Below are 26,309 nucleotides of genomic sequence, written 5' to 3'. Positions count from 1 at the left end.
GGGACGTGGACGAGGCCGTGGGCGAGGTCGGGGGAATGGTTCTGGGGAGCAAGGTAGCAGTGAAGCCACAGGGCGTCCCGTGCCTACTCCTGTGGGGCAGCAAGCATTGCGCCACTCCACAGTGCCAGGGTTGCTTGCCACATTAACTAAACTGCAGGGTACAAACCTTAGTAGGCCCGAGAACCAGGAACAGGTCTTGCAATGGCTGTCAGAGAACGCTTACAGCACATTGTCCAGCAGCCAGTCAGACTCTGCCTCCTCTCCTCCTATTACCCAACAGTCTTGTCTTCCTTCCTCCCAAAATTCCGAAGCTTTACAGAACAATAACCCAAACTGTCCCTGCTCCCCAGAGCTGTTCTCCGCTCCTTTCATTGTCCCTCAACCTGCCTCTCCACGTCACGATTCCACGAACCTAACAGAGGAGCATCTGTATCCAGATGCTCAAACACTAGAGTCTCCTCCATCTCCGTTCGATTTGGTGGTGGATGACCAGCAACCCACCCTCATCGACGATGATGTGACGCAGTTGCCGTCAGGGCATCCAGTTGACCGGCGCATTGTGCGGGAGGAGGAGATGAGACAGGAGTTGGAAGAGGAAGTGGTGGATGATGAGGACACTGACCCGACCTGGACAGGGGGGATGTCAAGCGGGGAAAGTAGTGTGGATGTTGAGGCAGGTGCAGCACCAAAAAGGGTAGCTAGAGGCAGAGGCAGAGGTCAGCAGCTTAGGCGAAGCCAGGCCACACCCGGAATCTCCCAAGATGTTCCAGTTCGTACCCAGCCCCGAAAAACTCCCACCTCGAGGGCACGTTTCTCGAAGGTGTGGAGTTTTTTCAAGGAATGCGCCGAGGACAGATATAGTGTTGTCTGCACAATTTGCCTCTCGAAATTGATTAGGGGCTCTGAGAAGAGCAACCTGTCCACCACTTCAATGCGCCGTCATTTGGAATCCAAGCACTGGAATCAGTGGCAGGCAGCAACGGCAGGACAAAGGCCGACTGCCGTTCACGCCACTGCCACTGCCTCTGCCTCTGCCTCTGCCACTGCCACTGCTGACTGTGCTGGCGATGCACTCCAGAGGACGAGCCAGGACACCACTTCATCTGCCTCCGCCACTTTGTTGACTTCTACCTCATCCTCCCCTGGTCCTGTCTTATCTCCTTCTCCTGCACCATCAAAGGCACCATCAGGCGTTTCTTTACAACAACCCACCATCTCTCAGACATTGGAGCGGCGGCAGAAATACACTGCTAACCACCCACACGCGCAAGCCTTGAACGCCAACATCGCTAAACTGCTGGCCCAGGAGATGTTGGCGTTCCGGCTTGTTGAAACTCCCGCCTTCCTGGACCTGATGGCAACTGCGGCACCTCGCTATGCCGTCCCTAGCCGTCACTACTTCTCCCGGTGTGCCGTCCCCGCCTTGCACCAGCACGTGTCACTCAACATCAGGCGGGCCCTTAGTTCCGCGCTTTGCACAAAGGTCCACTTGACCACCGACGCGTGGACAAGTGCATGCGGACAGGGACGCTACATTTCACTGACGGCACACTGGGTGAATGTAGTTGAGGCTGGGACTGCTTCCCAAACTGGCCCGGTGTACCTCGTCTCCCCGCCTAACATTCCTGGCAGGGACACGAGAAGAACACCCCCCTCCTCCTCCTCCTCTACCGCCTCCTCCTCCGCCACCGCCTCCTCCTCCGCCACCGCCTCCTCCTCCGCTGTTAGATTGACCCCAGCTACGAGTTGGAAACGTTGCAGCACTGGCGTTGGTAGACGTCAGCAGGCTGTGCTGAAGCTGATCAGCTTGGGGGACAGACAGCACACTGCCTCCGAGGTGAGGGATGCCCTCCTCGATGAGACGGCAATATGGTTTGAGCCGCTGCACCTGGGCCCAGGCATGGTCGTTTGTGATAACGGCCGGAACCTGGTAGCAGCTCTGGAGCTTGCCGGACTCCAACATGTTCCATGCCTGGCCCACGTCTTCAACCTAGTGGTGCAACGTTTCCTAAAGAGCTACCCCAATGTTCCAGAGCTACTGGTGAAAGTGCGGCGCATGTGCGCCCACTTTCGCAAGTCGACAGTAGCCGCTGCTAGCTTAAAATCTCTCCAGCAACGCCTGCATGTGCCACAACACCGGCTTTTGTGCGACGTCCCCACACGCTGGAACTCAACGTTTCAGATGTTGAATAGAGTGGTTGAGCAGCAGAGACCTTTGATGGAATACCAGCTACAAAACCCTAGGGTGCCACAAAGTCAGCTGCCTCAGTTTCACATCCATGAGTGGCCATGGATGAGAGACCTTTGTGACATCCTACGGGTCTTTGAGGAGTCCACAAGGAGGGTGAGCTCTGAGGATGCGATGGTGAGCCTTACAATCCCGCTCTTGTGTGTTCTGAGAGAATCCCTGATTGACATCAGGGATAACTCAGATCACACAGAGGAGTTAGGGATAGCATCCGATCCGTCACAGCTGGAGAGTAGGTCCACACATCTGTCCGCTTCACTGCGTTTAATGGAGGAGGAGGAGGAGGAGGAGGAGGAGGAGGAGGAAGAAGAGTTGTCCGATGATGTGATGGTGATACAGGAGGCTTCCGGGCAACTTCGAATCGTCCCATTGTTGCAGCGCGGATGGGTAGACATGGAGGATGAGGAGGAAATGGAGATTGAACTTTCCGGTGGGGCCAGAGGAGTCATGCCAACTAACACTGTGGCAGACATGGCTGAGTTCATGTTGGGGTGCTTTACAACCGACAAGCGTATTGTCAAAATCATGGAGGACAACCAGTACTGGATCTTTGCTATCCTTGACCCCCGGTATAAAAACAACATCTCGTCTTTTATTCCGGTAGAGGGGAGGGCCAATCGCATCAATGCTTGCCACAGGCAATTGGTGCAGAATATGATGGAGATGTTTCCAGCATGTGACGTTGGCGGCAGGGAGGGCAGTTCCTCCAGTAGGCAACCAAGTTCTCACCGGTCCACACAAACGAGGGGCACACTGTCTAAGGTCTGGGACACCTTGATGGCACCCCCTCGCCAAAGTGCCGCCACGGAGGGTCCTAGTGTCACCAGGCGTGAGAAGTATAGGCGCATGTTGCGGGAATACCTTTCCGACCACAGCCCTGTCCTCTCCGACCCCTCTGCGCCCTACACGTATTGGGTGTCGAAGTTGGACCTGTGGCTTGAACTTGCCCTATATGCCTTGGAGGTGCTGTCCTGTCCTGCCGCCAGCGTCCTATCTGAGAGGGTGTTCAGTGCAGCCGGTGGCATCATCACTGACAAGCGCACCCGTCTGTCAGCTGAGAGTGCCGACCGGCTCACTTTGATAAAAATGAACCACCACTGGGTAGAGCCGTCATTTTTGTGCCCACCTGTGTAAAGCACCCCAACATGAAACTCCATGTCTGTACTCAACCTCTCCAATTCCTCCGCATCCTCATACTCATCCACCATAAGCGTTGCACAATTCTGCTAATACTAGGCTCCCTCCACCCTGATTTCCCCCAACTCTGCTGGTTAGAGGCTCCCTCCACCATGAATTTGCCCAAACTGGGCTGTTTAGAGGCTCCCTCCACCATGAATTTGCCCAAACTGGGCTGTTTAGAGGCTCCCTCCACCATGAATTGGTCCAAACTGGGCTGGTTAGAGGCTCCCTCCACCATGAATTTCCCAAAACTTGGCTGTTTAGAGGCTCCCTCCACCATTAATTGGTCCAAACTGGGCTGGTTAGAGGCTCCCTCCACCATTAATTGGTCCAAACTGGGCTGGTTAGAGGCTCCCTCCACCATTAATTGGTCCAAACTGGGCTGGTTAGAGGCTCCCTCCACCATTAATTGGTCCAAACTGGGCTGGTTAGAGGCTCCCTCCACCATTAATTGGTCCAAACTGGGCTGTTTAGAGGCTCCCTCCACCATTAATTGGTCCAAACTGGGCTGGTTAGAGGCTCCCTCCACCATGAATTTGCCCAAACTGGGCTGTTTAGAGGCTCCCTCCACCATGAATTTGCCCAAACTGGGCTGTTTAGAGGCTCCCTCCACCATGAATTGGTCCAAACTGGGGTGGTTAGAGGCTCCCTCCACCATTAATTGGTCCAAACTGGGCTGGTTAGAGGCTCCCTCCACAATTAATTGGTCCAAACTGGGCTAATTAGAGGCTCCCTCCACCATGAATTGGTCCAAACTGGGTTTTTTAGAGGCTCCCTCCACCATGAATTTCCCAAAACTTGGCTGTTTAGAGGCTCCCTCCACCATGAATTGGTCCAAACTGGGCTGGTTAGAGGCTCCCTCCACCATGAATTTCCCAAAACTTGGCTGTTTAGAGGCTCCCTCCACCATTAATTGGTCCAAACTGGGCTGGTTAGAGGCTCCCTCCACCATGAATTTGCCCAAACTGGGCTGTTTAGAGGCTCCCTCCACCATGAATTTGCCCAAACTGGGCTGTTTAGAGGCTCCCTCCACCATGAATTGGTCCAAACTGGGCTGGTTAGAGGCTCCCTCCACCATGAATTGGTCCAAACTGGGGTGGTTAGAGGCTCCCTCCACCATTAATTGGTCCAAACTGGGCTGGTTAGAGGCTCCCTCCACAATTAATTGGTCCAAACTGGGCTAATTAGAGGCTCCCTCCACCATGAATTGGTCCAAACTGGGTTTTTTAGAGGCTCCCTCCACCATGAATTTCCCAAAACTTGGCTGTTTAGAGGCTCCCTCCACCATGAATTGGTCCAAACTGGGCTGGTTAGAGGCTCCCTCCACCATGAATTTCCCAAAACTTGGCTGTTTAGAGGCTCCCTCCACCATTAATTGGTCCAAACTGGGCTGGTTAGAGGCTCCCTCCACCATTAATTGGTCCAAACTGGGCTGGTTAGAGGCTCCCTCCACCATTAATTGGTCCAAACTGGGCTGGTTAGAGGCTCCCTCCACCATTAATTGGTCCAAACTGGGCTGGTTAGAGGCTCTCTCCACCATTAATTGGTCCAAACTGGGCTGGTTAGAGGCTCCCTCCACCATTAATTGGTCCAAACTGGGCTGTTTAGAGGCTCCCTCCACCATTAATTGGTCCAAACTGGGCTGGTTAGAGGCTCCCTCCACCATGAATTTGCCCAAACTGGGCTGTTTAGAGGCTCCCTCCACCATGAATTGGTCCAAACTGGGCTGGTTAGAGGCTCCCTCCACCATGAATTGGTCCAAACTGGGGTGGTTAGAGGCTCCCTCCACCATTAATTGGTCCAAACTGGGCTGGTTAGAGGCTCCCTCCACAATTAATTGGTCCAAACTGGGCTAATTAGAGGCTCCCTCCACCATGAATTGGTCCAAACTGGGTTTTTTAGAGGCTCCCTCCACCATGAATTTCCCAAAACTTGGCTGTTTAGAGGCTCCCTCCACCATGAATTGGTCCAAACTGGGCTGGTTAGAGGCTCCCTCCACCATGAATTTCCCAAAACTTGGCTGTTTAGAGGCTCCCTCCACCATTAATTGGTCCAAACTGGGCTGGTTAGAGGCTCCCTCCACCATGAATTTGCCCAAACTGGGCTGTTTAGAGGCTCCCTCCACCATGAATTTGCCCAAACTGGGCTGTTTAGAGGCTCCCTCCACCATGAATTGGTCCAAACTGGGCTGGTTAGAGGCTCCCTCCACCATGAATTGGTCCAAACTGGGGTGGTTAGAGGCTCCCTCCACCATTAATTGGTCCAAACTGGGCTGGTTAGAGGCTCCCTCCACCATGAATTTGCCCAAACTGGGCTGGTTAGAGGCTCCCTCCACCATGAATTGGTCCAAACTGGGTTTTTTAGAGGCTCCCTCCACCATGAATTTCCCAAAACTTGGCTGTTTAGAGGCTCCCTCCACCATGAATTGGTCCAAACTGGGCTGGTTAGAGGCTCCCTCCACCATGAATTTCCCAAAACTTGGCTGTTTAGAGGCTCCCTCCACCATTAATTGGTCCAAACTGGGCTGGTTAGAGGCTCCCTCCACCATGAATTTGCCCAAACTGGGCTGTTTAGAGGCTCCCTCCACCATGAATTTGCCCAAACTGGGCTGTTTAGAGGCTCCCTCCACCATGAATTGGTCCAAACTGGGCTGGTTAGAGGCTCCCTCCACCATGAATTGGTCCAAACTGGGGTGGTTAGAGGCTCCCTCCACCATTAATTGGTCCAAACTGGGCTGGTTAGAGGCTCCCTCCACAATTAATTGGTCCAAACTGGGCTAATTAGAGGCTCCCTCCACCATGAATTGGTCCAAACTGGGTTTTTTAGAGGCTCCCTCCACCATGAATTTCCCAAAACTTGGCTGTTTAGAGGCTCCCTCCACCATGAATTGGTCCAAACTGGGCTGGTTAGAGGCTCCCTCCACCATGAATTTCCCAAAACTTGGCTGTTTAGAGGCTCCCTCCACCATTAATTGGTCCAAACTGGGCTGGTTAGAGGCTCCCTCCACCATGAATTTGCCCAAACTGGGCTGTTTAGAGGCTCCCTCCACCATGAATTTGCCCAAACTGGGCTGTTTAGAGGCTCCCTCCACCATGAATTGGTCCAAACTGGGCTGGTTAGAGGCTCCCTCCACCATGAATTTCCCAAAACTTGGCTGTTTAGAGGCTCCCTCCACCATTAATTGGTCCAAACTGGGCTGGTTAGAGGCTCCCTCCACCATTAATTGGTCCAAACTGGGCTGGTTAGAGGCTCCCTCCACCATTAATTGGTCCAAACTGGGCTGGTTAGAGGCTCCCTCCACCATTAATTGGTCCAAACTGGGCTGTTTAGAGGCTCCCTCCACCATTAATTGGTCCAAACTGGGCTGGTTAGAGGCTCCCTCCACCATGAATTTGCCCAAACTGGGCTGTTTAGAGGCTCCCTCCACCATGAATTGGTCCAAACTGGGCTGGTTAGAGGCTCCCTCCACCATGAATTGGTCCAAACTGGGGTGGTTAGAGGCTCCCTCCACCATTAATTGGTCCAAACTGGGCTGGTTAGAGGCTCCCTCCACCATGAATTTGCCCAAACTGGGCTGGTTAGAGGCTCCCTCCACCATGAATTGGTCCAAACTGGGTTTTTTAGAGGCTCCCTCCACCATGAATTTGCCCAAACTGGGCTGGTTAGAGGCTCCCTCCACCATGAATTGGTCCAAACTGGGGTTTTTAGAGGCTCCCTCCACCATGAATTTGCCCAAACTCTGCTGGTTAGAGGCTCAATCCACCCTGATTTTCAAAACAAATGTTGGTGCCAACCTCAACTTACTACAAGGGCCAAATTCACTGCTGGTGACAAGCTCTCCTCACTGCAAGTGCCAAATACACATGTTTCAAGGTGTTTTCCTACTGTCAGAGAGGTGGTATTGAGTGTGTAAAGTGTGTAGTTGTTAGGCTGTGATGTTGGGGTAATAGAGGGTCTTTGGTGTGTTAGATGCCCCCAGACATGCTTCCCCTGCTGTCCCAGTGTCATTCCAGAGGTGTTGGCATCATTTCCTGGGGTGTCATAGTGGACTTGGTGACCCTCCAGACACGGATTTGGGTTTCCCCCTTAACGAGTATCTGTTCCCCATAGACTATAATGGGGTTCGAAACCCGTTCGAACACACGAACATTGAGCGGCTGTTCGAATCGAATTTCGAACCTCGAACATTTTAGTGTTCGCTCATCTCTAGTCCTGTGCTCTTATGCAGAGAAACACCCACAAAATATAATGTTTCCACCTCCATGCTTGACAGTGGGGACGGTGTTCTTTGGGTCATAAGCAGCATTTCTCTTCTTCTAAATATGGAGAGTTGAGCTAATGCCAAAGAACTCAATTTTTGTCTCATCTGACCAATCTGGATGAGGAGTGGACCAAAATTCCTCCTGACATGTGCGCAAACCTCATCATTAACTACAAAAACTGCATGACTGCTGTGCTTGCCAACAAAGGTTTTGCCACCAAGCATTGTATTGTTTACCAGAGGGATCAAATACTTATTTCTCTTTTTAAAATGAAAATAAATTTACACAACTTATAGAATGTGATTTTTCTGGATTATATATACCCTCCCTTAGAGCAGAGTGATAAATAATATAAAAATCAAGGTAGTCATGTAAGACCTTCCTATTAACATGATGACATATTGTTAATAATATTATTTGGGATGTACTGAATAGCCATATTATCATTATTAAAGTTTTTGCTATTCTTGGGAAAAAGCAATACCATAGATAAAAGGGCAGGGTTAGATATGGGTAAATCTGTCTTCAGGGACATTAGGTCTGGTTTTGTGATATCTGACTCATCTTTCCGGCCTCTTAGTTTTGCTACAGTATATCATGAATCTGATATATAAGTAAATGTGAATGTGTGTACATAGTTATTGGAACAATTTTAGAATACGCACTGAATATTTACCTCAGTTTTTTTCAGTTACTGTCATTTGTACATTCTAGATAGACACAATACACCCGCCTTATCCTTCAAGTGTTTAACCTGTCAGGAATATAAAGTACTTAGAAGAAGCCATTAGCATCACCAGATAGCAAAAAAGCTTGTGAAAAGCTATAGCTACCTAAAGGCTTTTAACCACTTCACATTTCCTCTGCCCATACAAATACGCATGAATAGCGACATTTTTCAGCAGCAGTCTGCACTGCACAACCCCGGCCTGATACATTTAATTTACAGCATTCTGTATATATCAGGAAGGACTTCATTAGAAAGCACTTACGAGAATAAAGGCGTACAGAAAACTCGCGGTTCATAGTGGACACAACTACATATAAAAAAACAAAGAAATGTAATACTGTAGGAAAGTAGCCATCAAGAAACTGAATGTTGTTGTCTTCTGAATAATGAAATACCATCATATATCAGAAATATCAAGCAGCATGTGAGGCTTTGTCAGCTTCTTGTCAAAAAATAAAACCCTTGGAATAATCAAAAAAGGAAATTGTATTACACTTAACAAAGGAGGCTCAAGGTTAGCAAACTAAAATCTATGCACTGTGTGATGAAAATGTATACTGCACAATAAATGGCCTGTATCTCTTCTATAGGTATTGTGTGTACATTCGTTATTATATGCAGAAGAAACAACCGGGACTGTATATTAGCAGTGCAAATATATTAGTAAAGAATATGTTCCCATTATGTTAAGCCTATTTTTTCAGTGTACATATTTAATGTGTGCTATCAAAAACATTCCCCAAATTTTATTTACTGACCCCTGGACTCAGCCACTATTGACCATCTCATCACCTGGCTCCTTCACTTCTTCCTATCCGACATCCTCAATATCATCATGGGTATTGTGAAGATCCCCAGTGACACATGCCGTTCAGACAGTGACATAACTAGCAAAGACTGGTCCCTCCAGCAAACTTTTGACTTGGGTCCCCCCTCACAGCATAGCGCCCCCTTTCCTGGTGCCCACACAGTGTAACACCTCATTTACACACACTATAAAGTCTTCAGATACTATAATGTCCTATAGTGGCCCCTCCAAACAGTATAATGTTCCACTGTGGCCCCTGCATAGACACTATTATTCCCCGTAAGTAAATAAGGCCCGATACCTGCTGTGGTTAGTCCATCAGGTAGCGGCCTATTAAAAAGAAAAAGCATCTGCGTCCTGCTGGGCCTCCTAATGTCCCAGGCCCTGTGGCAGCCGCTACCGTGGCTACTCCAGAATTTATGCCACTGCGTTCAGACACCTCAAACCTCCTGTCACTTTCTTCCTCCTCTGATCTCTCCCAGTGGTCCTGCATTGCAACCCAAATATGAGACACAATGGTGGAATACGGATGTTAAAAACTGGCAGGTCTGTTGCGTTTATTTAGTCTAAGATTTCCCACCATAGCATACATGGGCCATTTAGGTGTTACAGACATCCATTCATCAATGGCCACTGCTAGAGACATACAGTATCTGGATGATAACATAATTTATTGTGTCTGTGGTATCAAAAGCCTGAACTTCACTTAGTAGCTGTTTGCCACCCTGATTCCTATAAGCAAGTCGTTGAGACAAGCCCTTTGAATTTACTACATAATGTGGAAGATTTATTAAGACTATATTTATGCCAGTCTTAATAAATGCCCTGACTAGCACAAAGGCAAAAACCATGGCATCTTACAATCCCAAGTGACTACACATTTCAGAAAAAATACCCACAGTGGAAGTGCTACGATTTCCAAAACCATTCCGTTTTTGGAAATTGCAGAATGTCTAGTATACCTACGGAAATACTATTTTGGCGGTTTCCCTATAGGTATAATTGAAGCAGCGCTGTGGGATAAACTGAGACGCGTTTTTTACCCACTAAGTGAGCCTAATAATAAAACTCAGGTGAAAGGCTCCCTTTAATGTTTTATAGGAATTGCCATTGAATTTAAAACATGTTTACCATAAAGCAACATTCATCCCTGAAAAATACATTTTGTTGAATACACTAATACAGTCATTGCTTATTAATAGCTTTACATAAGTTCAGCGAGTGGATTTATATTGCATGACATGATGTTATTATTGACTTTATGAGTATATATATATATAATATACTGTTTGTTTAGTCTCACACCTTTAGCATTTTTTAAAAAAAGTTAATACCTGCCTTATGTGTTGTAGGATCTGCAGGGGAATGGATTCATAGCTTATGCCTGTTAAAAAAAGAAAAAATGAAAATATTAAAATTTTGCAATTATAAGTTTATACTAAACTTGATTTGTAAATATATACATTATTTTCTTTTTTTACAGAAAGCTAAAGCTGCACCGGCTGCCTGCATTCAGTACTACAGAGCAATGTCAAGCTATTACAATTATGGTACATACCCATAGTTCTCAACCTTCCTTCCTTTCTTTACTCATATCAATATACTAGCCTATGTCGTCTATTCTGCTAAATGACCTACAGATGTAGCCTTTGAATCAGATAACACACCGTGTTTAATGTACAAAAAAAGCCATTGAAAGCAACTGAAAAAAGTCCAATTTTAGCAAATAATTGCTATTGTTTCTCTAATAAAAAGTTATACAATGTCCCAGTATATTTTCTGTATCTATTCCTCACAGTTTCTATCTCTGCTTTCTGTCATTCATTTTGCTTACTCCCAGTAGATAAAAGTCAGTCCATGGTCATGTGATATAAAGTCCATAGTCATGTGATATACAGTCCATGGTCATGTGATATACAGTCCATGGTCATGTGATTTACAGTCCATAGTCATGTAATGAACACACACAGCTCACTAAAAAACAGAGCTCTAATTATTGGACTGTGACTACAATGAGGAGTGCACCTGTTTGTGTATAACATGACTAAGGACTGATTTTTATTCACTAGAAACTGGACAACCCCTTTTACGGTTGAAACCCCATGTTGCAGAACTGCAGCTTTTTTTTGTCACATTTTTTCCTGTGTTTTTTTTTTTTTTTTTTTTTTTTCGCCAAAGCCAAGAATGGCTACAAACAAAATGGGAAATACACAGGAAGTACTTTTATTTCTCCATTCTGCTCAATCTCCTCCTGGCTTTGGCTCAAAAAAAGGTAGCAAAATCTGCAACATAAAAAGCTGTGTTTCCGCAACGTTGGGCCTTAGCTTAAAGAGGGAGGTAATTGATAACTGGAGCTAATTTTTCATGTGTTGTACATCTGTTATATTCTTTTAAAGCATCCAACCTGGATTTTCACATGGCGTTTGTAAAGTAGTCATGTATTTGCCACCATTCACAGCAACCACTAAGCCCCTTGTAGTGAGCTGCAGCCAAAAACAGTTGCCAGAAAAACCATTTCAGAAAGACATTGCAGTTTTTCCTGCAGCACTTTTCACAGAAAAATTATACTTATATGGAAAACAGCAGCATTTCCGTAGGTATAATTGACATAGTGCAATTTCCAAAAACACAACAGTCTTTGAAATCGCAGCTTGTTAGCTGCGGATATTTTTCCGCAATGTGTGGATGGGACTAGTCGCAATCCCATGCACTATGTTGGCACTGTAAAACACAATGGTTTTTGCTAAGGAGTTTCTGCCTCCGCAAAATTGTGTCATTTATGCTATGAGTGCCCCCCGGGTCTTATCGTGTGGCCAAGAATCCCACACTGTCACTTTACAACTGTCATATAAAATCTTAGTTGCTGAATTTGAAGTGTTCATTGCAGGTATACTAAAGGGGTTTCCAATGTACATGAAAATCTTGGGTATCACGGCATAGACATACAGTGACTTTTGACAGTGAGCACTAAACATTTTCTTTTTATACTGGATGCATCTGAATAGAATAAACAGACTGTTGTACTATTCTATAGAGCTAAAAAATAAAAAGTTAAGACATGAATTGCATATGCGTTATACAGTAGATTGATCTAAGCTTCTCAGCAAAATCTAAAAAAAATAACACAAGGTTCTTTCACTTACATTTTGATAAAATATCACTGAAAATCACTAGGAAGACTCTGATGTGCCATATAAAACTTAACTTTTAATTGAATAAATGATTAAAAATATTTGAAAAACAAAGAGTGGTCAAACTTTCTTTGTCACACTCAAGACCAACATAATTGCCGTAGCAGATAATTGCCTATGGACCTTGGTATCCAACTCCCACTCGCTGTACTTATTGAGGGGAGTGAAACCCAAACTACAGGGGAAGAGTACCGCCTTGTTCCCACCAATCTGTAAAGCCGGATATACCTATAGCTTTAACTTATTCACTCTGGAACTGGCATAGCCTAATGACCCTTCCTCCCTGCAAAAAACGCATGTCATAGCAAATCCTATGGGAGTTAAATCTGATAGCACTGGATTCCAAATAAATCTTACAGCCTTCCCTCCAAGCACTTGCACCTGAGGATACTGGCCTAATGCCACACCAACAGGACTCATGCCAGATGAAGACTGAATTTGGATCCAAAAAACTCCCCACAGAGAATTTATATATGACATGTAGCTAAATAGCCCTGTCACCACAGTAATGCCCTACGCGTTTCCACTATTAAAGTATCATCAGGGGCTGTTTCAGGGTACTATCTGCAACAGTAGATACCATTGCTGGAACAATAAAATAGTGTAGCGTGACCGCAGCGTGACCGCTCTGATACGCTTACACAACGCTTACACAAACAAATCTCTCCCTTAAGTTGTGTCAGAGTTTCTGTGTTTTTCACTTAAAAATCTCAGTGTAATCTACTAAAAACGGTTTAAGGTTATCTAATTTTTTTATATTTTTCAAGTTCAATTAAATTTTGTGTATCCATCAGATAGAATTGGTCAAATGCAATTAAGTAATGGAACAAAATTAACAGTGAGAAGTGAAAAACCTTGAAAAGTGTATTTAGACTCCTTTGCATTTCTAGGTACTACAGTGTATAACCATGGGAAATTGCTTTTTCGGAGAAAAATGAACATATACATGATTGAAAGCTCATAGTTGATTTATTCATATAAGAACTGCACCCCAATTCAGTATTAACACTGAAAAGTAAACCATAAAAATGCATTAAAATTTTTGGTTTCTTAGTAATGTGCATGCTAAAATACAGTATATATAAGAAGCTTCCAAATTTAAATATATTCACAGCTTACCAAATAGTACATTTTTAAAGCAATCTAGATATCATAATTATACTTAATTACTTAATTACGCCAGCAATATAAAAGTCACAGCAATTTCACCTTCATTTATGATACATTTATGCATAGTTTTTTGATATCTTTAATGAGATAGTTACATTTACAGTGCAGTAAAGTTATGATATTGAACACTATGTTAATATGACTGACAACCTAATAAGATAAAATGTCAGCACAAAATAATTCTTTATGGAAATGTTGTTAATATTCTTATTTGTATATTTCTTCACCTTGAGAGAGCATTTTATACTGCTAACAACATATAATATTGCCAACAGGTATCCATGAACTATAACAAATGTGAAAGGTTTGGACCAGGTTAACAAAGGTTCGGCATCTGGAAGGGACCAAAAACCCCTTTTTTCACTTGCAAGTGGAAATGTGAATGAAACATGTTACCTCTTCACCAACTGTTTGGGGAAACATTAGGCATGTGTCTAATAGGAGGTTTCAGAAAACTTCAGCGCATTCAAACATACAATTTGGTTCTGATTGTATACACCAGATTAAGGCTAAGGACCAACGTAGTGTTCTGCAGCAAAAAAATGCTGCAGGAAAAACTGGCGGCAATGCATTGTAGTTTTTCCTGCAGAGCTTTTCACAGAAAATCTGCAGATGTTTCTTCTACGGACTTTCTGCTTCTATTATACCTATAGGTATAATGGCTTACTGAAATCAAGCCAGACATACTTGCCTCCTTGGAGGGCTTCAAACTTTTTCTTTTGGATAGGACACTGGAGAGTGGTAAGAGGAAGGGAGGAGGGCTTGCGATATTTGTGAATGAAAGATGGTGTAATCCAGGACACATTGTGGTTAAGGAACAATCGAGCGGCAGGGATATTTAACTACTAGCTGTGAGCATGAGACCTCATTACCTACCAAGGGAACTATGAAATGTTATCATGCTACCTGTCTATGTCCTCCCCTCTGCAAAAGCTGACTCTGCCTGTGAGGTGCTACATGCTGTGGTAAGCCTGCTGCAACCATTACGCCCCCATGCCCTCCTCCTGATGTCTGGAATTTTCAACCATGTCTGTTGTATGTAACCTCCCATGCAAGAGACAACAAAACACTGGACTTGCTCTTTTCCAATGTAAGGGATGTATATAACTCATCTGCCCTACCACCCCTAGGTAGATCAGATCACAACCTGGTGCATCTGTGACGGATTTACACACCACTTGTGCACAGAGAACCAGCTGTTACCTGTACATTGTAAATTTGGTCAGAGAAAAGTGTAGAGACTCTAAGGGACTGTTTTAATACAACAACATGGGATGTGTTGCAAGCATCGTTTCTAGGGGACATTGAGGGACTTACACAATGCATTAGGGACTACATTAAATTCTGTGTGGACAGCACAGTACCAACTAGAAGAGTGAGGTGTTTCTCCAATAACAAACCATGGATCAACTCTGAGATTAAAGCCCTTCTCAAGGAGAAAAAGAGAGTCTTTAGATCTGGTGTCAAAAATGGCTTGGAGGAGGTGCAAAAACAGTTAAGAGAGCTGATCAGAGAGGGGAAGGCCACTACAGGTGGGAGATGGAACTACAGATGGGACAAGGAAGGTTCAGCAAAGTGTGTGATAGCCTTAAGGCAATATCTGGCCACAAGCAGAAGGCAGATCTAAAGATAGAATGAGACAGGAAATGGCTTAACTAGCTTAATCTATTCTTCAACAGATACGATTCCCCTCCCCTCACACACCAAGACCCCACCCCCATCGACTTGCACTCAATTGCCATCTGGCTTTCTGATCCTCACTGAGTCTCAAGTGTGTAGGGAAATCAAGAGGATTAAAGCAGACAAGGCTGGAGAACCCAATAGGATAAGCGCAATAATTTTTTAAATGTGTGGAGACCAGCTGTGTGGTGTTAATATGCACATATACAATATGAATCTAAAGCTGGGAGTGGTACCACAACTGTAGAAAACATCTTGTGTGGTACAAGTCCCAAAGAAACCCAACCCGATGGACTTCAATGGCTTCCGGCCTGTAGAATTGTCATCCCACCTGATTATGGTCCTAGAGAGACTGGTCCTGACACATCTATGCCCTCTAGTGTGTTCCGCTATGGAACCCCTCCAGTTTGCTTATCGACCGGGCATTGGAGTGGATGCTGACATCATACACCTTCTTCACAGAGCTCTCTCTCACCTGGAAAAACCTGGAACACTGTGAGAATAATGTTCTTTGATTTCTCCAGAGCATTCAACACCATTCAGCCAGGGCTACTGAGGGGCAAGCTGGACCTTGTTGGAGTGGACCATCACCTATCCAACTGTATGCTTGAACACCTCACAAACCGACCACAGTATGTGAGAGTCAGGGACCATGTGTCGAACACTGTGATCTGTAGTATAGGGGCACCACAAGGTACAGTTTTTGCCCCTTTCCTCTTCACACTGTACACTGCTGACTTTAGGCACAACTCATCTTGCTGCTATTTACAAAAGTACTCTGCAATAGCAGGCCTCATCACTGCAAGGGGCAATAGGGAGTACAGAGACTTAAACCAGGATTTTTTAGAATGATGCCGGCGGAACCACCTCAGGATTAATGCTGGGAAAAGCAAGGAGATGGTGGACTTTAGTAAGTGGAGAAGTGCTCCGATTCTGGTGGAGATCCAAGGGTGCTCCTCAATAATAGACTGGACTGGGCTGATCACCTGTATGCATTGCACGGAATGGGTCACAGGGGACTCTGCCTGCTCAGGAGGCTGAGGGCCTTTGGAATCGAGGGGCCATTTCTTAGGGCCTTTTTCAACTCTGTGGTTGCTCCATCCATCTTTTTTGGTGTGGCCTACTGGGGGAGCAGTATATAAACCAGGGACAGAAATAGACTTGACAGGCTGATTAGAAGGACCAGCACTGTCCTGGGGAGCCCCCTGCACCCAGTACAGGTGTTGGGTAACAGAAGGATACTGTCCGTGGTGAGCTCCATATGGGAGAATAAATCCCACCCCATGTATGAGACCTTGACAGCACTTAGCAGCACTGTCAGTGACTGACTGCTTCACCCCAAGTGTGAGAAGGAGCGATATCAGAGGTCCTTCCTCCCAATCGCAGTCAGGCTACATAATGTACATCAGACCAAATGAAGAGAGAGAGTTAAATGATCCTGAAGTCTTCTTTCTTTCTTTTTTTTTCCCAAGCTACTATTGACTCCTATTGATTCCTAGTATTTTTCTCAGAGTATTTGTGTCTTCTGTAATATATTACTGTTAGTATCCTGTATCTGTATTATCATGTTGCTGTATCACACTGAAATTTCCCCACGGTGGATCTATTAAAAGATTATCTTATCTTATAGGAAACCACTGGTGCGTCTATAGGTATAATTGAAGTGCTGCGACTCCCAAAGCTGCAACGCTTTTGGAAATTGCAACATGTCTGCTGCACGTATTTTTCTGCAAAGTGGGGAAGGGATTCCACTCAGCGGGGACTTTAAAACACAGTGTTATTTCTGCTGTGGGCAAATCGTAGTTTTTGCACCACGTGAGGCCTTCGCCTAAGACTAAGACCACACATACTGAAAAAATGTGGAAAAAAATGCAGTGAAAAAAAAATCCCCAAAATGCTTGCATTTTAACAATTTTTCTACTGCATTTTGCATTTTTTTTGCTGCCCCCAAATAAGTCTAGAGAAAATTCAGACTTTTGCACAATACTGTAAATAAGTGACGGATCAGTGATAACATATATTAATATCCTCTTAAGCATTTAATTTCCATTAAAATTGGTCTCTTTATCCACCATATAAAATCCTTCATTGTTTTTACGAATGCAATTTTTATTCCAATCCATAATGTTTCTCTGCAATTCATAGTGGCTTACCAACATTAGTCATTTTGTTTTTTTCATGTCATCCATTCACATATTTTTACATTAACTATGCTGGCAGCGAAAACTCAATCCAATCCTATTTTCCAAATGTGAATGACAACTAATTATGTAATTTCTTAATGAACTAGTTAATAACGTTATATAATATTGTATAGAAGATCCAACCTTGGTTTAAGGTATTATTCGCCAATTCATCCATATATGGTTGATTATTCTCACCATCTGTATTTGACTAGAAGTCACTGTAATCCTTGTGTTCATGTCACCCAATGACTTGACCTCTCACACATGTTTCTAATCCACTTCAAGAACTGTACACTATAGATCTCTTAAACCGTAGTACCTAATCTTCTTTGTCTGTACATGAGTCACTGGAGTTACCTTTACATTAACAAGATTACTTGTAATCCAGTGATATATTTTCTTGAGTTAATTCTGTTTCCGTGACAAAAATAATTAATCTCCATTCAGCATTAAATAATGTTATAGCTTCGGTGTTGTATAAAGTAATTTAGTACACATTATTAATATATCTAATGTTTATCAATGATCAAATTAAGGTAAATCTGGAAATGCATAACTTATTAAAAACATGATATTTTTTTTTCTAATACCTTACTTCTCTGCTGATCTATTAAGTTCTGAATTTGTTGGTCCAAAGTATAGCAGTACATTGCACTGGGAATCAGAGATCCCAAGTTCAAGTAAAAAAAAAAAAAAAAAAAGTTTAAAAATATAAAAATAAAAAAAATAACCATCAAATGTGCATAAAATAATATATTTTGATCACCTCACTTTCCCCCAAAAATATCTATAAAAATCAATCAAAAATTCATACTTACTAAACATTGGTACCACTAATACGTACAATTTGCCCCAGAAATAAAGAGCCCTGAAATATCTTCATCAACTTAAACAGGAAAACCATTCAGTTTCAAAAAGTGACGTTTTATTTGTGAAAACAGTAAAACATAATAAAACCTGTATAACTATGGGATTGCTGTAATTGTAATGACCTTCTGGACAAAGTTGTATGTAATTTAAATGAAGAATGAATGCCATAAAAATGCAAAAAAAAAAAAATTATGAGCAGCATAGTGGTCTTGCAGCTTCCTCCGACACTTCAAAGGGAATGTAGATTGTTATCCCTACGTGGGACAGTGACTGATAATGTCTGTAAAAGTGCTGACACCCCCCAAAAAAACATTAATACAAGTTGCTCAAAACATTATATGTACCCCAATATGGTGCCAAATGAAAGTATAACTCACCATGCAAAGAAAAAGTCCTCATAAAGCTATGTCAGCAGAAAAATAAAAAAAAATATGAACTTTGGAAGATGGGTAAGAAAAAAGTTGTCAAGCATTAATGTACAAACTCCCCTGCATGTCTCTGTTATGTAAATCATTGCATGGGCTCAAGAATACTTCCAAAAATCATTGTTTGTCTATACAGTTTGCTGTGTAATCTACAAATGCTACTTAAGATTGTAGCATTCAAAGAAAAGCCATACGTAATCTAGAAATGCCATCTTCTCTGGTCCAAAGCTCATTTAACTCCTTCCTATTGGGAGGATTTTTTGATTTTCGCTTTTGAATCCGCACCTTCAAAAATTCATAATTTTTTTTTATTTTCCATTGACACAGCGATATCTGGCTTAATGTTTGCAGGACAAATTGTTCTCCATAATAGTACCATTTTTTTTTTCTGTACAAGGTAGTGGGAAGCTGGAAAGAAAAATTCAGAATGGGGTGGAATTGAAGAAAAAAGTGCATTTGTAGTACTTACAGGGTTTATTTTTATGGTGTTTACTCTTTTTAGATGTTTTGCTGCCATCAATTTCTAAATTAGTTTGTTTTATAATTTGTTCTATTTTCTGTGAATAAAATATGGTTACATGAGATTCCCATGTTTTATTTACATTTTACACAACATCCCAACTTTTTTGTAATTGCGGTTGTAGTATGCAATATATTCTAAATGTCCTGGATCCAGTTGGGCAGTCTCAAATTTCAGGCTCTGTTCTGCTGTATTGTAATTCTTAGTGGAAATAAATGTTAGTTGTTTTTGTTTTGTTTTTTTGTTTTTGTATTTTCTCTTTGAATTGCAAATTGAATAAAATAACCTGAAAGAAGAAGTGTAGCGTGTTTTATACATGTATTATAGCATGTGTTATACATCAAATGCGTACACACCAAAACCAGTGTGTGAAACCTTATTTCCAAGTTCCCAACCTAATTTATAATGTCCAGGACATTAAGAACGGGCTCTATGTAGTGAATCCCATTCACACATTGCAGAAAAATACCAGCAGTGGAAATGCTGTGATTTCTAAAACTGCTGTGTTTTTGGAAATCGAAGCATGTCAATTATACCTATGGAAATGCTAGATTGTGCATGCATGGTGTGAGAAGGTGAATGGCAGGGTGCTGGAGTCTCGCTATATCAGCCCCAGATTCCTGACTTATGTGTGGTCCAGTGTTGGTCTGGAATAGGTATCAGCCCCAGATGTGGGTCCTAAGGCTCATTACTGGCCCATAAAAGGTTGCAGAGCCTGCACTTCAGGGAAGATCCAGGAAATGAGGAGGTGTCTGGATCTGCCCTGTAACCCTGAGTCCAGTGAGACCAAATTGTGCTTGTTTTTTCGTGTGGCTGGTAGTAAGGCTCTGACTTACTGAACTGTAAGCATCTCCCAACATGAGCTCCTGACTTTCATCAAAGTAAACCTTGTAATTGAGCTACCTGCAAGACGAAAACCAGGAAATATCGGCTCCATGGAAGACATAACTAAGCGAGACTAAAAACATCCCAAGAGAAAAATGAAATAAGAACAGAAAAAGGATTTTAAAATACAAGAGAAGATTCCTACAGACCTCAGACTGGCTGAATGCAACAGGAACATCACATCTGACCCCAGGATCCCACATCACAGAAGGTAGGGCCATCACTTGGCTAATCCCATAAGCAAGTAGATTATCCCTCAGAAATAAGGAAATCGGGGACACCCTCAGATTTTGGGAACCTGGGAGATTATAATATGGAATTCTTAGATGAACCTAGTATGAGCTCCATAGAACCTAGGACAAGGTCCCAGCACAGCAGGGGGTCAGGCATCCCAGAAGGTGTGAAAATGGCCACAGAGAATGAGGACATTGACTGTTATGCAAAGAGCACTGTCTCTGTACACAGTGGGGGGCAGGCCACTCTACAGATTACATACCCTGATAACATGAGTGCCAATGAAAAGAAAAATGCAAAGAAAGATCTCCTCAAAGCCCATGCTGAGACCCTGTTTGCTGATTACACATCAAACCAAAGAATGACTAACCTCATTATGCACACCGATTACATAAGAGCCTGGCAGCATGCAATATGTGACTGCTACAAGAGTACAACAACAGAAGAGGCGGATACAGGCAAAATAACAATCAGAATAAAAAACCCACAAGGGGCCGGCGAAGTGATTCTCACAACAACCATTTTTACTAGTGGGACTTTAATGATTCAAGGAAGAGAAGATAGGCTTCACCAATATATAGAAAAATTCCCAGAGATCAAGAATCAGGCACAACTAAAAAGGGGCACAGACACAGGATCACCCACTGACTCAGGTGAATTACCCGTGACATCCCCCAACACTGCCAGTACACAAGCCAGCAAGCCCTCCCCCGACTCCTCACACCTCTCAGTAGAGTCCCTCACAGAGATTGTATCCCGGCTGGAGAGAGATTTTACTATCTATAAACACAATTATAACAGAAACTGTAATGTCAACGAACTGTCCAGCACAAATGGCGACACAAAAGCCATCCACAAAGTTATCCAGGAAAACACAAATCTGAGAAAAGAGATAGCAGCCTGCCAGCAAGAGAATGTCAAGCTGTGGGATAAAATGACGCAGTGCCTACAAGAAATCACAGAACTAAAGGAAGAGTTATCAGGCCTGAAACTACAGACACAAGAGATAAGATCTAAGGAAGAGGGGGAGGAAAACAGAACAGACTCTGATCAAGGTATCAATAAGCCAGAAATGCCTCACACATCACAAGAAAGCCCAGAACTGCCCATCACCCCAGACATAGAGCCAGAGAGAACCCAAACAACGAAAACTATAACAAAAACCTCAAACCCAGATATAGTCCTGATCATAGACTCCAATGGCAAGTACATTAATACAAGAAAGCTCTTCCCACGGCAAAGAGTCAAGAAAATCCACAGCCCAACCATTGAAAAAGCCAACATTGTCATTTGCAAGCCTTTCTTCACTACCCCGAAACACATTGTCATACACACAGGCACAGAAGATCTCACTGACCAGCCCCAACAGACAGCGGGCCAACTGGTCCAACTAGCAGAGAAAGCAAAGCAACAGTTCCCAGACAGTAGTATCATCCTGTCATCTCTGCTCCCACGAGAAGACATCTCTGAAGCTACCATCATGGGGATCAACAAAGAGCTGGCGACCAGAATCAGACAAACACCAGGCATCACCCTGGCACAACACCCCTCCATAGATAAGCGTCACCTATATGATGACAAACACCTCAATAAACATGGCGTCAGCCTCCTAGCGAAGGAATTCAAAGACTTAGTGCTCAACAGAGCCCCCGGGCCTAGACAACAAACAAAACAAAGAGTCATGGAAATAATACCCGACAACCGCCAATATCCAAGACAGAACCCCCCAAAGATGCCACCTATCAAGAAAAAGCCAACCAGAGCAACCCAGAGCACCGACATAGAGACAATAAAGAGAATAGAGCATGCGGTCACTACAATGGCCACAACAGCAATGCACATAAACCAATACCTGGCCACACTGCAACCAACCAAGAACCCAGCCCGTCCTCTGCAGGACAGCTCATTACAAGGTTTACACACTGAAGATGAAATCACTAACTATCAGTAGTTGGAACATACAAGGGCTGAACGCCTCAGCCTTTGGATCTAAATCAAAAGATCCAGACTTCATAGACAGACTAAAAAACATAGACATTCAAATCCTCCTAGAGACATGGACCCGGGCAGATGACGAGTCCCTAACACCCATGGGCTACAAGGAATTCTCAGTGCCCGCCCAGAAAAATAAGACCACCAAACATGGCCGCCACTCAGGAGGCATACTAATATGGTACAAGGAGGAGCTCAAAGAACACGCAAAAGCTACCAAACGTGGAACTAATCACATATGGATAAAAATAAGCAGCTCCATCCTCAGCGGCCAGCAGGACATCTATCTCTGTGCAGTATATATGCCCCCACCAGGGTCCCCCTACCACGATCCCGACACTTACGAGGTCCTACAAAGGGAAGCCGTCCACTTCCAACCCAAAGGCAGAGTACTAATATGCGGAGACCTGAATGCAAGGACAGGCACAGAGTTAGACTACCTGCCTCCTGACGACAACCCACATACGCACGGTAGTGAGATCCACCACCCAGAACCCACACAGACAAGAAGAAACAGCCAAGACAGAATTGTCAACAAGAGTGGGAGACAACTGCTGAACATGTGCCGAAGCCTAGGACTGTACATAATAAACGGACGTACCACAGGCGATCCCAGAGGACGCTTCACACTAAACTCTCAAGTGGGCAACAGCGTGGTGGACTATGCCATTACAGACGCAGACCTGTCAGACATTGAAGACTTCACAATCGCACCTGACTCCCATCTATCAGACCACAACCAGATCCTACTATACATGAGAACCAGGAACAAAACACCCACACATGAGCCCCAACAGTCCGGCCTCTACAACCTACCAAGACATTTCAAATGGGCCAACCACCAGGCCATAGAATATACCAACGCAACCAACCGACCCGAAATCAAGACACTGCTCACAAACTTCCATACAAACACCTATCAGCCAGACCAACAGGGAGTCACCAGAGCTGTGAAGGATCTCAAGTACATCCTACAGACCACAGCAGAACTAGCAGGCCTGAAACGAACCAAACCCATAAGACAAACCAACAAACAGTCCCACAAATGGTTCGACAGCGACTGCAGAGCACTACGCCATACCCTAAGAACAGCCTCCAACCAAAAACACAGGGACCCCAACAACAAGGAGGTGAGGGAAGCCTACAACAATCTATGCAAGCAATACAAGGGCACCCTCAGAGAGAAGAAACAGAGATACCTCTCCCACAAAATCGAGCAACTAGAGGACTCCCTCCAGGACAGCTCATTCTGGGAGACCTGGCACCACATGGGCACAAAGCCCAAGAAAAACTCTCTCCACATCCAAAATGGCAATATCTGGCTCAACTACTTCAGAGGTCTCTACAAAAACATCCCAGAAGAAGAACTAACTCCAGAACAGCAACAGATAATCACCAAACTGAGGGACATGGAGAAAGTCATCAAAGACTTCCAGAACCCTCTGGACTCACCAATCACCATAAAAGATATACAGGAAAGAATTGTCCTGCTGAAAGGCAAAAAGGCCAGTGACTCCTACCAGAGATGATCAAATACAGCCCTCCAGCAATACACGCGGCACTGGCAAAGCTATTCACCCTCGTGCTCAATGCTGGACACTTCCCCGAAGACTGGAACAAAGGGCTCATAACCCCCATCTACAAGAATGGGGACCAATATGACCCCAACAACTACAGAGGGATCTGCGTCAGCAGCACGCTAGGGAAACTGTTCAACAGCATCATCAATAACAGAATCCTCACCTTCCTCACACAACACGGGGTCCTCAGCAAGAGCCAAGCAGGGTTCATGCCAAACCACCGCACCACAGACCATATCTACACCCTGCACAGCCTCATCAAGACGCACGTCCACAACACCAGAAGAGGCAAGATATTCGCCTGCTTCGTGGACTTTAAGAAGGCGTTTGATTCAGTATGGCACCCAGGCCTACTCCTAAAACTCCTAGAGAGTGGAATAGGAGGAAGAACGTACGACGTCATCAAGAGCTCCTACACCGGAAACCAGTGCAGTGTGAAGGTGAATGGGAAAAGGACCGCATACTTCCAACAGGCCCGAGGGGTCAGACAAGGCTGTAGCCTGAGCCCAACGCTCTTCAACATCTATATCAATGAACTGGCTACAGCCCTGGAGGCCTCACCAACCCCAGGCCTCACCCTGAACAATCGAGAGGTGAAGTTCCTGCTGTATGCCGATGACCTCCTACTCCTGGCCCCCACCGAGAAAGACCTCCAAGAAAGCCTGTCAGTGCTGGAAAAATTCAGCACCACATGGGCCCTACCCATCAACCAGAAGAAGACCAAAATCATGGTATTCCAGAAGAAGGGCCACAATAAAGCCTCCACCACCTCACAATTCACACTGAACGGCTCCACACTGGAGAAAACCAACAGCTACACCTACCTGGGGCTGGAGCTCAGCCAATCAGGAAGCTTCAAAGCAGCAATAGAAACCCTGAAAGCAAAAGCCTGCAGAACCTTCTACGCCATCAGAAGACAACTGTACCACCTCAAACCACCGGTGAGGGTCTGGCTGAAGATATTTGACGCAGTCATCACCCCGATCCTTCTCTATGGCAGTGAAGTTTGGGGCCCAGCCACCTACCCAGACCAGTCAAAGTGGGATTCCAGCCCAACAGAGAACTTCCACCTGGAGTTCTGCAAATACCTGCTCCATGTCCATCGCAACACCTCCAACATGGCCTGCAGGGCAGAGCTAGGCAGACTCCCCCTATGGCTCACCATACAGAAGAGGGCGCTAGCTTTCCAGGCACACATCCAGGTGAGCAAGCCCGACTCCTACCACCACCAAGCCTGGCTAAGCCACCTGAGCAAACCAGACATTCACCAACCAAACAGCAGCCAACCACCAAACCAAAAACACCAACAGATGATAACCAAGGCCGAAATAAAGGCGACCACAGAGGCAAACAGAGAGCGGTACATTGAAGAATGGAGAAATGAAATAAATAACTCCAAGAAACTCACCGTGTACCAATCCCTACAAAGGGACTACACCATGGCCACCTACCTGGAGAGAATACGCCACCCCAAGCACAGACAGACCCTGAGCCGGTACAGACTGAGCGCCCACAACCTAGAGATAGAGACGGGGCGATACAGGCAGACGTACAAGCCACGGGAGAAGAGACTGTGCCAGCACTGTGACCAGGGGGTCCTAGAAGACGAGACCCACTTCCTGCTACACTGCACCAAATACTCAGCTGTGAGGGCCGTCTACTACCAAAGACTCTCTGCCCACATCCCAGACTTCAGATCTGCAGACGAGAAGAGGAAACTCTACATCCTACTGGGAGAAGAAGAAGCCACTGTGGAGATCGCTGCCCAATACGTGTCCAGCTGTCACCAAACCAGAGGAAGATGAGACTCCATGGACTGTTATATTTATCCCAAAACACCCGCCCCGCCCCCACCTCCCCATATAGCAGTCACCAACGAAGAGGAAGACGAGACTCCACGGACTGTTATACCCCAAACCAACCGCCCTGCCCCACCCCACCTCCAACCCCCTCCCCCCCATATAGCAGTCACCAACGAAGAGGAAGATGAGACTCCATGGACTGTTATAACCCAAACCCCCCCCCCATACCCACCACCCACCCAACCCAACTCCCCCCCCCCACACACACTTTACTAGCTTTGGCAATGCCAAATACCTATTCGGACGTGCCAATAAAGCATTTTTTGATTTGATTTGATTTGATTTGTAAGCCATACGTATAGTTAAGTTATTACTTCTGTTTATTTAGTTGCTCGGACGAGCAGAAATTTGTTTTATTTTGTCTGAAGTTTAGGCTGTATTTTGTTTTTGCTCATTTGTGTCTGAAGTCAAGGTTTATTTATTTTCTTGTTTTTTTTCTAAATAAACCAGTTTGCTGCATATTCTGTGTCCCTGTCTTGACTTTTTG

At 44.8% G+C, this 26,309-nt stretch overlaps 1 protein-coding gene across 4 annotated transcripts in view; it reads right to left on the bottom strand.

The window, feature by feature from the left end:
• LINGO2 (leucine rich repeat and Ig domain containing 2) overlaps nt 1-26,309 on the bottom strand; it is a 1,202,771-nt gene that overhangs the window by 923,854 nt on the left and 252,608 nt on the right. For 3 of the 4 annotated variants that reach the window (XM_075279372.1, XM_075279381.1, XM_075279389.1), the window contains exon 3: nt 10,562-10,611. The exons of the other annotated variant lie outside the window; for it this stretch is intronic. The gene's annotated coding sequence lies outside the window, so the exon portion shown is untranslated. The remainder of the gene's footprint in view (nt 1-10,561; nt 10,612-26,309) is intronic. 4 annotated transcript variants of the gene reach the window in all.

This window comes from Leptodactylus fuscus, chromosome 1 (genome assembly GCF_031893055.1).
Source record: "Leptodactylus fuscus isolate aLepFus1 chromosome 1, aLepFus1.hap2, whole genome shotgun sequence".
NCBI classification, from domain to species: Eukaryota; Metazoa; Chordata; class Amphibia; order Anura; family Leptodactylidae; genus Leptodactylus; species Leptodactylus fuscus.
The sequence above is the reverse complement of the archived record's forward strand: the minus strand, read 5'-3'. Positions and strand labels throughout refer to the sequence as shown.